Source organism: Felis catus, chromosome A3, assembly GCF_018350175.1.
Source record: "Felis catus isolate Fca126 chromosome A3, F.catus_Fca126_mat1.0, whole genome shotgun sequence".
Taxonomy (NCBI): domain Eukaryota; kingdom Metazoa; phylum Chordata; class Mammalia; order Carnivora; family Felidae; genus Felis; species Felis catus.
Window position 1 is genome coordinate 8,651,530 of NC_058370.1, and position 12,215 is coordinate 8,663,744.

The following is a 12,215-nucleotide window of genomic DNA, read 5'->3' on the forward strand; positions in this document are numbered from 1 at the left end:
CTCGCCTCTGCCAGAAATAACCTAGGAATTGTTCCATGTCAAATTCGGTTAGATCGGTACCGTTTCCCTGGTACCCAATAGCCATCACCCGTGTCTTCCTTCCTAAGAGAATCCCTATTGGTTCAGCTATCAGTCAGCTGAGCAGTTCAGAGAGCAAGCACAGGCACCAGGAGATGACTAATCTTTTTTTTTTTTTTTTTTTCCAACGTTTATTTATTTTTGGGACAGAGAGAGACAGAGCATGAACGGGGGAGGGGCAGAGAGAGAGGGAGACACAGAATCGGAAACAGGCTCCAGGCTCTGAGCCGTCAGCCCAGAGCCCGACGCGGGGCTCGAACTCACGGACCGCGAGATCGTGACCTGGCTGAAGTCGGACGCTTAACCGACTGCGCCACCCAGGCGCCCCAAGGAGATGACTAATCTAAGCCAGGGGCCAGCAAACTATGGCCCACAAGTTAAATCTGGCCCATCACCTGGTTTCATAAATAAAGTTTTATTGGAACACAGCCCCAGCCACTTATGTATGTGTTTCCTGTGGCTTCTTTCAAGCTGCTGCAATAGCAGAATTGACTAGTTGCCACAGAACCTGCATGGCCCACGAAGCCTGAAATATTTGCTATCTGGCTCTCTACAGAAAAAGTTTGTCACCTCTAGGACAGAATAGTGTCAGTCAACACGTGTTCTATGGAACAGAAGCATTGGCATCACCTGAGAACTCATGAGAAAGGCAGACTCTCATGCATCACCCAGACCCAGCCTGGAATCAGATCATCTAGAGGGTAAAACTTGCCGCAAAGGAGGAAAGCCATGACTGGCTTAGACCGAATAGCCTTCAACCCTTGGAGCTGGGTACATTGGTGCCCAACGTAAACTCAGTTTCTGTTAGCAGAGAAGAAGAAGGAGAAGAAATCACTGTAGGGTAGGGGACTCCATTTGCTGTAGTGTTCATTCTCCTCTGGTTACAGAATTTTCACATAGGCAAACCAAGCCCCAAGTGCCGAGAGTTTGTGTGTTACTGTGAAGGGCGCTGGAACAGGGAGAGTCATCGGAGGAAGACAAACTTCATTTGATGCACACACCGTAGGCGAGTCCTTTTCCCTCCCTGAGCTTTGGGTTTCATAAGTGTGAAATAAGGGCAGTGATTTCAGACATAAAGTTTGCATCAGGGGGGACCGATGCAGTCACAAGTAACGGGACAGCCTGCAAATAGAGACAACTTCTGGCCTAACAAATACGAAATCTGGAGGTAAGGAGTTCGAGCATTGTGCAGCATTGCATAGGACTAGCAGTGTCATCAAATACTTAGCCTCTTGGTTTCTTCTCCACCATCTCCCATGTATTTTATACTCCCTTTGTGGTTTCAAGATGGCCGCCTCAGCTCCAATCATCGTATTCTGACTCAGAGGCAGGGCAGCAGCCAGGGAGGTGACCGCCTTCCTGCACACTTCTTTGGATGGGAGGGTGGGATGGGGAACATCTTTCTCCAAGGTACCACCCGCCCCCAGCCGAATTCTGCTTAAATCTCATTGGCCCAAACTGGATCATACAGTCATCCCTATACAATCACAGATAAAGATACGATTACCGTGATTGGCTTAGACCAGCAGGGGTCGGCAAACGTTTTTGAAAAGAGCTGGAAAGTAAATATTTTAGGCTTAACAGGCCATATTACATCTCTCACTACTACTACTCAACTCTGCTGGAATAGGAGAGAAGCAGCCATAGATAATGCGTGAACTAACTGGGTCTGACTGTTCCAGTACAACTTATTTTTTTTATAAAAACAGGCCGTGGGGGCGCCTGGGTGGCGCAGTCGGTTAAGCGTCCGACTTCAGCCAGGTCACGATCTCGCGGTCTGTGAGTTCGAGCCCCGCGTCGGGCTCTGGGCTGATGGCTCAGAGCCTGGAGCCTGTTTCCGATTCTGTGTCTCCCTCTCTCTCTGCCCCTCCCCCGTTCATGCTCTGTCTCTCTCTGTCCCAAAAAAAATAAATAAACGTTGAAAAAAAAATTAAAAAAAAATAAAAATAAAAAAATAGGCCGTGGATGGGATTTGGCCCACAAGCCATAATTTGCTAATCCCTATTTATACTCTACTCATCAAAAGCACAGGAGATAGTCGGACAAATTCAAGCCCTGGCTTTGCCAATTTCCAGGCATGCAACTGTAAACAAATAGCTTAACCTGTGTTCCAGTTTCCTTATTTTGTAAAATTGAAAACGGGTAGACCTTCAGGAAACAGAGAATCCACCTAAAGATACGATAAATGTCCTCCTTGATAGGGCACCTTCAGGGCAGGTTGATTCAATGGCTTGGGTAGTCCCAAGTTCTTTGCATCTTCTCGTTCTGCCCACCTCAGTGTATTGGCTTTGAACTTCAGATTTGCCCCTCATAGCCACAAAAAGGCGGCCACAGTGCAGCTGGCATCTATTCATCTAAAGAAAATCTGAAAATTGAACATTCCTTCCCTTGTTTACCTTTTCAAGAGCAGGGATAACTTTCCCAGAGATATACCCCCCAGCCTGTTTACTTTATCCTGCTCATTGGTGATCATTACATTACATAATTCTTGAACCTGTTATTACCAACAGAAATAAAGTTATCTTGAGGGAGCCTGGGTGGCTCAGTTGGTTAACTGTCTGACTTCAGCTCAGGTCATGGTCTCGAGGTTCATGGGTTCGAGGGCCATGTTGGGCTCTGTGCTGGCAGCTCAGAGCCTGGAGCCTGCTCCAGATTCTGTCTCTCTCTCTCCCTCTCTCACTCTCTCTCTGCCTCTCCCCCACTCCCACTCTGTCTGTCTCTCTCTCTCTCAAAAATAAATAAACATTAAAAGAAAGGAAAAAAAAAAAAGAAAATTCTCTTAACTGATTAGACTCCTTTAATCACAATAGCTGGGGGTGAGATCCAGGCATTGACAATTTTTAAAAGCTCTGAAGAAAGGCTGACCTTATGCCCAGAATTGAGAACCACTCATAATGACCAGTCAAAACTCCATCCCTTGGAACTGTTGAGGTTTCAACTTTTCTTGAAGTACACAGCAGTTGAAAAAAATCAGACTAAATATATATGCATGTGTGTGCATGTAAATTTGAGTTTTATCTACAAAGAAAATAATTAGCAATTACGATTAGGTAGACAACAACCAGGGTATGCTAAACTAATGATCTTTTTTTTTCTCTTACATAATTTTGAGGACAAAATACCTAGTGTCTTGCATATTTTTTCAATTTTTTTTAATGTTTATTTATTTTTGAGAGAGACACAGACAGAGCATGAGCAGGCGAGGGGCAGAGAGAGAGGGAGACACAGAACCCGAAGGAGGCTCCAGGCTCTGAGCTGTCAGTACAGAGCCCGACACGGGGCTTGAACTCCCAAACTGTGAGATCATGACCTGAACCGAAGTCAGGCGCTTAATTGACTGAGTCCCTCTTGCATATATTTTTTGTATATAAAAAAATGTGGGGCTCAAACTCAGCTCAGGCTCCAAGATCTAGATAAAGTTGCATGCTCTACAAACTGAGCCACCCAAGTGCCCCTCTTGCATGTTTTTAAGTGGACATCTTAAATTTTATTACAATTCAAGCGAGTTCATATTTTTAGTAGGAAAATAGTAAATATTTTGTTAAAAAAAAAAGAAAGAAAAGAGAAGAAAAGAAAAGAAAAACCTGGGAAACAAAAGCAAAAATGAACTACGGGACCTCATCAAAATAAAAAGCTTCTGCACAGTGAAGGAAACGATTAGCAAAACTAAAAGGCAACCGACAGAATGGGGGAAGATATTTGCAAATGACGTATCAGATAAAGGGTGAGTATCCAAAATCTATAAGGAACCTATCAAACTCAATACCCAAAACACAAATAATCCAGTGAAGAAATAGGCAAAAGACATGAATTGACACTTCTCCAAAGAAGACATCCAGATGGCCAACTGGCACATGAAAAAATGCTCCACATCACTCATCATCGGGGAAACACAGATCAAAACCACAATGAGATACCACCTCACATCTGTCAGAATGGCCAACATGAACAACGCAGGCAACAACAGATGTTGGCGAGGATGCGGAGAAAGAGGATCTCTTTTGCCTTGTTGGTGGCAATGCAAGCTGGTGCAGCCCCTCTGGAAAACAGTCTGGAGGTTCCTCAAAAAACTAAAAATAGAACTACCCTACGACCCAGCAATTGCACTACTAGGCATTTATCCAAGGGATACAGGTGTGCTGTTTCGAAGGGACACACGCATCCCTATGTCTATAGCAGCACGATCAACAGTAGCCAAAGTATGGAAAGAGCCCAAATGTCCATCGACGGATGAATGGATAAAGAAGATGTGGTCTATATATACAATGGAGTATTACTCGGCAATCAAAATGAATGGAATCTTGCCATTTGCAACTATGTCGATGGAACTGGAGGGTATTATGCTAAGTGAAATTAGTCAGTCAGAGAAATCATATGACTTCACTCATATGAGGACTCTGAGAGACAAAACAGATGAACAGAAGGGAAGGGAGACAAAAATAATATAAAAACAGGGAGGGAGATGAAACAGAAGAGACTCATAAGTATGGAGAACAAACTGAGGTTACGGGAGGGGTTGTGGGAGGGGGGATGGGCTAAATGGGTGAGGGGCACTAAGGAATCTACTCCTGAAATCATTTGTTTTGTTAATTCCTGAAATCATTGTCACCCTACATGCTAATTTGGATGTAAATTTTTAAAAATAAAAAATAAAATTAGGAAAAAGAAAAACCTGTGGTCAGTGTATGCGCTTAGAATCCATAATTCATTCTATGATTTGATAAAATAACTCTTAACTAATCCATTGAATAGCACTCACTAAATATGAAAGAAAACCGTATCACATTTTTATCCTGAGGTATTCAGGCGTTTTTTATCCCCAGTGTATGCTGAAATATTTGATGGTTCTAGAAAACATTCCAGTTGTATTTCTAAGAACCAACAACATTGTTACCCTTCTGTGATTGTTCTGAATGCACCTTAGAAAGAAATGTATGTAAGATAAAGTAATATAGGATGTCCACATTTAGGCACCTTGATTAATCATTAAAGGAAGGTTTCTTTGGGGCGCCTGGGTGGCTCAGTTGGTTAAGCGTCCGACATCAGCTCAGGTCATGGTCTCGTGGTTTGTGAGTTTGAGCCCTGCATCGGGCTCTGTGCTGGCAGCTCAGAGCCTGGAGCCTGCCTTGGATTTGGTGTCTCTCTCTCTGCCCCTTCCCTGCTTGACTCTCTCTCTCTCTTTCTCAAAAATAAATAAATCTTAAAAAAAAGGGGGGGGGAGGGTTTCTTTAACCTGTTACTTTGAAAACCGTTACACCATCTACCAGCTCGATGCTGAGCGCAGACCTCTCTGTAAGGTAGGAAGAGGGTGAATGTGAACTTAAGCACACAGCAGCATCCCCAGGCAGTTTCAGGCGTATGTAAATGTGATATAAACATGTAAATTCTAGAAATCAATTCCCTTAAGCCTGTCAGGGCAGCGTCGTCCTATTCTAAGACCATTCTAAAATATTCCATTGGTTGTTTTGCAGATTAAGTGAGATTGACACAGGTAAGCAGTCAGTCCTCGGTAACTGGTAACTATTACTATTATCTGCAGTCATAAATAAAGGAGGAGCACCTTACTTCCCTGTCTGATGAGGGGAAGGAGATAACAGTTGCAAGAACTGAGGATAAACTCTCCGCTAACCTGTTCCTTGAAAGCACCTATGACCTTCCAGCTTGGACAGCTGGTAATGATTGTTGAATTGGCGAGAGCCGGAAAGAATCAACTTAACTTCCCAACATGCTACATTTCTTCCCATCTCAAGGAACATGCCTCTGCTGCTTCTCTGCCTGGAACTTTCTTCCCGGGTCTAAGTCTTTACCTTGTGGCCTCCACCCATCACCCAAGCCTCTTCCTTGACCTCCCTCCCTCCCGCATTGCTACACCCAACTCGGACACTCTCCATCCTATCTGTCCTGTTTCCTTCCCTTGCTAACGTCCTTCACCGTCTGAAAATATCCTGGGTTGGACTTAGGTGTCTGATCTGTTCACTGCCAAATCCTCAGAATGGAGCACAGGGCGTGACACGCGGTAGATCCCAAAGTAGGTAAGAATTAGTTGAACAAAAGGATTAGTTGAACAATCAATGACAGACCTCCTCTCGGAGGGGAAAGAGAATGGAATTTGGGGTCAAGACTTTGAGGTCATCCCACCATGCATTCGCTGGGACACGGTATGCCCCAGGACCTCATTGTTCTCAGCGAAAAAATAAATTAAGAATGCCTTCCTTGTAGAGTTATCAGGAGGACTTGGTAACACGTAGTCAGGACTTTAGTCCCGTGCCTGGCATGTGGGAGACACAGAAGACACTATCATGAATTTTGTTTGCTAACTTTTTTTTTTTAACCTGGATATGTCACTACACTGATCAATCCTAGAGACCTTGAAAACACTAAGCCACTGTGACAACACCAAAATCGTAGCCTACCTGGCAATACAGATCAATTTCCAAGATCTCCAACTTGTCTTAGTAGGAAAGAAGAGAAAATAACCCCAAATACCCTTAGGGTTCAATTCTCCTTTGGTTACAGAAGTTTTACATTTATAACCAAAGCTTCACAAGCCGAGAGTCTGTATCTTACTATCAAATCTGGTAGCCTCTTACTTTAACAACTTATTCTACTTGTAGTTTTGAAAATAACATACACCGGGGGAAAAAATGTATGTATGTCTCCTGAAACACTGTATTCCATTTCTTCATTATTTTGGAAATTACCCGAGAAATTTAGGTCTTTAGACAAGCAGTTTCGTTAAACTGATAAGGCAATGAAGGTTTTTTTGGTCTGTTTTAAATTTAGAATATAAGGGCTTTTCAAAGTTTGAGATGAAAAAAGGTGGGGGGGCGGGGCCTGGGGGGCTCAGTAGGTTAAGCACCCGACTTCGGCTCAGGGCATGATCTCATGGTTGGTGGGTTTGAGCCCAGCATCAGGCTCTGGACTGATGGCTCAGAGCCTGAAGCCTGCTTTCCATGTTGTGTCTCCCTCTCTCTCTGCCCTTCCCCCTCTCAAAAATAAATAAACATTAAAAAAAATAAAACAACAACAACAACAACAAAAGTTTGAGATGAAAAAGGTATAAAGGGATAAAGGGAGACCCCAATATTCTGGGGTCCCTAACAGATTCAGTTTTCCAATAACTATTACTGCTTCTTTTTCCTGTTCAGCATCACATTAAAAAAAAAAAAAAAAAAAAAAGAGGCATTTTGAGCAGAAGGAAACATACAGGCTTAAGCGCCCGGGGTTCCAGTAACCAGAGCAAGGATCTGCAAATTTTTTCTGTAAAGGAACGGACAAAGTGTTAAGCTTTGCGGGGCACAGCGTTTCTGTCACTGTTGCTCAAGACCAGTCACAGGTGATGTACCCCCGAATGAGCATGGCTGTGTTCCAATAAAACTTTATTTATAAAAACAGGCATTGAATCAGAGTCGGCCATTGGCTGACAATTCGGTAACTGTCAACCTTGATCTCGAATTATATTCTGCCTGTACCATTTTCTAGTTACTCGATAATTTGGCCAACCCCTCATTCACCTGCAAAATGGACACACCTATAACGACCCCATCTGGTTCTGAGGATAAAATGGATCAGCGTATAAATTATTCCATGTAAGTATTCTGTAAACGTTACCTTATTATTATTCTCACCTGACAGTAAAGAGGGCAATCCTGCAGTCTGGAAGCATCACACTCCAGTGCACCAGGCAGCCTCCGGAAGAATCCGGAAGAAGTTTCCATTGTTGGTGGAGTTTAACTTTGTCCTCCTTCGCTTTTGACTAAAAATGCCTTTTCCCTCTTTCCTAAGCAATTCCATTCCAGGTAGTTCTGGGAGGAAAACAGAGGAGCCGAGGGATGTAGGATCTAAATAGATTGGGCTCTTGGGGGAGAAAGATCATTCTGCCCCTACTGTGTGCTCCCTCTGCCCCAATCTCCTTTTTGGTGGAAGGACTCTATTCCCCCGGTTTACCCCATCTTATCAGAAGGCTCGAGCTGTCCTGGAGAACGTTTTTGAAGACGCATCGGGGCAGCTGGTTCCTGTGCACCCAGCGTTGCTCACATGAGCACCATGGCAAAACCAATGTTTATTGACTCCATTGGACAACATCATCGCCGAGGAAAAAGATCTTCTGGGATTTTGCTTTCCTTTTTTTTTTCTTTGGGACATTTTTCCGGCATCTGGGTTACCCACTTAAGTTTTTAGGATTTTCGGGCATCAGGCACTTGGCTTTGTCTCCCATTTCTTTGTGCTGATTGTCAAATGCCCACGTATTATTTACACCTCCCTTTCTCTCTGGGGCTTCTAATCCCTCCCTTTCTTATTACTAGCATTTCTTCCTGGACCTAGCCTCCTTTTTTCTAACCAGCAGGAGAGCTCCCCCCACCCCACCCCACCCCGCAACCCCCCCACTGCCCCCCCCACTCCCGCCTCAAGATAAACAGCAAACAAGATCGTGAATTTCAATGACGAATACAGCAGGCGCTATATTCTCCAGCCCCACGTAATTTTTAACTTGGGGATGGTAACTTCTTCGGTTTTCCTGCTCTGAACATTGGCAAGCCCAGTTCCTCTTTCAATTAGCTTGCTTGTTACAAGGCGTAGGGAGCTGCCCTCCTCTTTAACTCAAATTTCCTTCTTCCCAGGCGTAACACAAATTTGCTGTACACATTGCAAGACAAAGAACAAAAAGACCTCACTAGCTGAGCAAAAAGATTCAGTTGTATACATGATTTCACCAGGTTTCCAACTGTATAATGAAATCAGACTCCTCCCCCGGGAGGGGGAGGTCCCTCCCCAACCTACGGCGCACACAAAATCCCACCCACTTCTTTCCAAGGACACACTTTGTTCTAAATCCCCAAGGCTTCACTCCTGCGCACAAAAAAGAACAGGAAGCTTTACCTAAATTGTAAGAGTGAGCCGTGATCCTGCTCTGAGCCCCCGATGAAAGCAGTAGATGGGACAGAATTACACAATCTGGTAGCCGGCATTTGTAACTAGCAGGCATGGGATGCGAACGCAATGAATCTGGCAGGGCTGACCTCTGGGTGGGGTTGGTGGGCGGGGGGGGGGGGGGGGGGGGGGGGGGGGGGGGGGCGGTGAAAGGGAACATGACTTTTTTTTTTCTTCCTCATGAGCCTCTCTCAAGCTGGAGGAAAGACTAAAAACTACATGAAAGGGCACGTGTTCATAATAGATTTTTAATGGCTTATTCATTCTGTTTTTAACCCACACTTAAAAAAAAAAAGAACTTAATTCAATCAGTTCTCCTTCGGGTTAAGGCAAGTTAAGGACAGGTGTTGGGGGCGCCTGGGTGGCTCAGCTGGTGAAGCATCCGACTCTTGATTTTGGCTCAGGTCACGATCTCATACATAGTTCATGGGTTTGAGCCCTGTGTCTTGTTATGGGCACAGAGCCTGCTTGGGATTCTCTCTCACCCTCTCTCTCTCTGCCCCTCCCCTGCTTGCGCTGTGTTTCTCTCGCTCAAAAATAAACATTTTTTAAAAATTAAGGATAAGTGTGGAGTAAAGCTGCTGCTTTCAGAAAACAGTGGGCGTGTTTAAGCAAAGAATCACAGGGTGTGCACTAGACTATTTATCACAGCCCTGTTTCCAGAAGTAGAGACTGAAATCCACCCAAAGTCCATCAAGAGGGACAAGTGAAATACATTAACGAACACCACTCAGAGAAATACTATGGCACCATTTAAAGAGCGCATTTTTTTCTAACATGAAATGCTCTGCAAAAGATCTAAGTGAAAAATGCAAGGTAAAGACAAAGAAAGGTGTGTTTGATATATATATATATATATATATATATATATATATATATATATGCTGATCTGTGTGTAGACTATTTCTGGAATGATACACTGAAAACTGTTAGTGATTTTCTGTGGGGGAGGAGGAGGACTTTCTCTTCCCCACAAACCCTTTGATTTGAATTCCCCCCAATCGGAAGCCTTTATTACCTTTTTCCCAAAATGTATAGGTAATTTTTTTTAAAAAACTCCATGTTATTATAGAAAATTGCCCATGATAAAAAAAAAAAAAAGAAAATTGCCCATGATAGATACTTTGATTAAACAAAAAGTTGTCCTGGTGTCTATAAATATGATTTTGGTGATATATTTAAAACAAAGAGTTTATGTACACACACACACACACACACACACACTCTTGCATATTTATGGAACATGTCCGGACAGATATGTGTCATACTATTAAAAGTAGTTATTAGGGGCGCCTGGGTGGCGCAGTCAGTTAAGCGTCCGACTTCAGCCAGGTCACGATCTCGCGGTCCGTGAGTTCGAGCCCCCCGTCGGGCTCTGGGCTGATGGCTCGGAGCCTGGAGCCTGTTTCCGATTCTGTGTCTCCCTCTCTCTCTGCCCCTCCCCCGTTCATGCTCTGTCTCTCTCTGTCCCAAAAATAAATAAAAAATGTTGAAAAAAAAATTAAAAAAAAAAAGTAGTTATTAGCTCTCTCTAGTAAGCTCCTAAGCTAGTGGAGTTAAATAAAAGGAAAGAGGAATTTTTTATTCTTTTACCGGAACTTTATACTGTTTGAGTCTTGTAGTACATAATGAGATTATGTACTGCTCCTATTTTAAATTTTAAAAACTAAAATGAGGGGTGCCTGGCTGTCTTAGTCAGTAGAGCATGTGACTCTTGATCTCAGGGTGGTGAGTTTAAGCCCCGGGTTGGGCGTAGAGTTACTTTAAAAAGAGAGAAAAAAAAATAAGAGGAGGAAATGGTCAAATACTGACCCATAATGCATGAGAAATGTGGGCCGTGTCTTTCCACAGAAATGGAACTCCCAAGAATGTTAAATTTCTGCTTTTTGCCTCCTTAATGATGGGATATTATACATTATTAGATATACGGGAGCTTTTCTCCTTCCCCCAAATGCTATTTGCTAGGACTGCTCCAAATTGCTTTCCGAGGTGTCCCAAGTGTCCCGGTTGGTGTCTTTGTTCCAGATAGCCCGCCTGGAGAAGCGGGCAGAGAAGGAATCTCTGCCTTCAGGGCCATGGAAATGCCAAGTCAAGGAAAAGGCCCGTCTTGTTACAAGCAGGGCTCATACTCGTGTTTGCTTTCCTGCCTTGGCGGTTGAGCCGCACTTGAATGACTCCATTAACAAGAATGAGGTTCCTCTATGACAAAATCCTGACTTTGGCCGTCTGCTGTTTTCTGTGAAGCTGCCATTCTGTGAACAGGCTTCTGTTTCAGACCCATTTGATAGCCTGCCTCCAACGTGATCCCATGGAAATACCCTCTCCCTTCTCAATTAGCTCTAGAAAGACCTCTGTTACATTTTCTTCTGCCTTAGGCATGCGCAAGAATGATGTAGGAAGAGACACACTTGAAAGAAGATTGTTTCGAAAGTCTTTTGCGAGTCCCGGTGTCCAGGCATTTACATTGTAATTTACCTGCTGAAATAAACATATTTTGCAAGCCAGCATCATCTGTTCTCTGGGGTTGATAACAAACACATAAGGTCAAATAGCAGCCCTAATCACTTCTGCAAGCCTCGCATGCATTTTCAGGCAAGGAAATACCAGGAATGAAGTTTACAACGCATCTATCTTCCAGCAGTTGGGGGAGGGGGGGGCGGTCTCTCTGGGGCAGCTTTTTCTTGCTTCCAGGAAGTTTTCTGTTTGAAGTGCCCCTGCTCTGCCTCCAACAGTCATTTGGAAATTATCAGCATTTAATTTATGACCTTATGAATTATTTTATTCCGGAGGGAGGGGTTCAGTTTGGAAGCCAAATTTTTGCAAATGAGGACTGTGACAGAATGGTCTCTGATTTGAAATTGGAAGGGGGGGTCCATGGCGCCCGTCTTCCTCGTTGACAGATGGAGTTTCCACTTATTTTTCATCCCTTGAAATTACAATGGCAGCGTTTGTAGGTATATCTGAGACATCATTTAGACCCCTTTAAATTTCGGTGGAATGTTAAAATGAAGGAAGACTTGACTGTCTCTCAAGATTCAAAAAGGATCCACGGGCTATTGTCTGACCTCCTCAGTGTCTGATTGACTAGTAGAAAACGCATCTCCATGGGAACAGATAAATGTCTGCTTTTCATGCCGTGAAATACCCAACTCAGCCCGCAGAGCCTCACCAACCTAGCACTTTATTTGGGCGGCTGTAAGCAGCCT

At 43.8% G+C, this 12,215-nt stretch overlaps 1 long non-coding RNA gene across 1 annotated transcript in view; it reads right to left on the bottom strand.

The window, feature by feature from the left end:
* Nucleotides 1–9,089, bottom strand: part of LOC102900528 — a 41,117-nt gene extending 32,028 nt beyond the window's left edge. The window contains exons 1-2 of the long non-coding RNA XR_006595054.1: nt 8,959–9,089; nt 7,707–7,883 (exon numbers count right to left, since the gene is read on the bottom strand). This is a non-coding gene — a long non-coding RNA (uncharacterized LOC102900528). The remainder of the gene's footprint in view (nt 1–7,706; nt 7,884–8,958) is intronic.
* Between the last annotated feature and the right edge of the window lie 3,126 nt (nt 9,090–12,215).